At 39.3% G+C, this 953-nt stretch overlaps 1 protein-coding gene across 1 annotated transcript in view; it reads right to left on the bottom strand.

The window, feature by feature from the left end:
* The window catches only part of LOC119592487, an 11,534-nt gene that overhangs the window by 5,934 nt on the left and 4,647 nt on the right, over window positions 1-953 (bottom strand). The window lies entirely within an intron of this gene.

Here is a 953-nt window from a genome sequence, read left to right as displayed (position 1 = left end):
GCTCATAGGAGATTCACCAACAATGACTGTTGTCATCCTCCATATCCTTGGCACTCTGGCAAAAATGATAACAAACCTCCACCTTGTATGTTCTAGCAGGGTAGACACAGACAAACAGATTAGAACAAGCTTGTTTTTGGTCATTATAAAAAAAAGACACAGAAGATGCTGGGAAAGATGTGAGAGGAAGATAGCTCTAAGACTTGAAGTGTTGAGCACTGAGAAGGAACTGTGAGATAGAGTTTGTATGCTTGGGCCAGAAAATTTGAAAGAACAAGAGCTGTGACTCATCTATGAATACACAGATGTTATGGGTTGCAGATCGTATCAGTGGTAAGCATGGTAAAGGAAGATCAATTCTCACAAACAGTTGCCTAATCATGATGTAGAATATGGCAGTTTGGATTTATGACAAGTATTAGACTTTACAGGTCTGGTATACCTTGTTTTTCTCAAGGCATAATGCCTGTTATCTCCTGAGAATAGCAGCCATGGTGGTAAAGAAAGAGCATAGATGGAGAAGCAACACAATGCTATTTGGGCAGGGAATGACAACTTACTTTTACTTGGATCTTTTCATGTATGGAAAGAGAAGCTAAAGGAGGATTACCCCAGATATCAAAGTTATACTTGCTAGAAGGATGAATTTCAGATTAGTATTATGATTTTAAAACAACCACAGCATATAAATGTGATGGGAGTTTGTTGCCATTTGCCTGAGCAATGAAGGTGTAAAAGACAAACCATTCGAAGGATTTCGGTTGCAACCAAACTGGCTGCGAACTCTTAAAACCAGGGTGAAGCATTCTGTTCCCTAACACCAATCTATGGAGCATAACCCTATGGCAGCAAGGAAGTCCAAGCCAAAGCAAGAGTTGACAATTCATTTTTCTCGAAAATAATAATAATTCTTAAGAGTACCGATGCCTAACTCTAAGTCCCAAACACCGCAT

The sequence above is a fragment of the Penaeus monodon genome, chromosome 30, assembly GCF_015228065.2.
Source record: "Penaeus monodon isolate SGIC_2016 chromosome 30, NSTDA_Pmon_1, whole genome shotgun sequence".
NCBI lineage: Eukaryota > Metazoa > Arthropoda > Malacostraca > Decapoda > Penaeidae > Penaeus > Penaeus monodon.
Note: the sequence above shows the minus strand (reverse complement) of the source record. Positions and strands in the feature narration are given on the sequence as shown.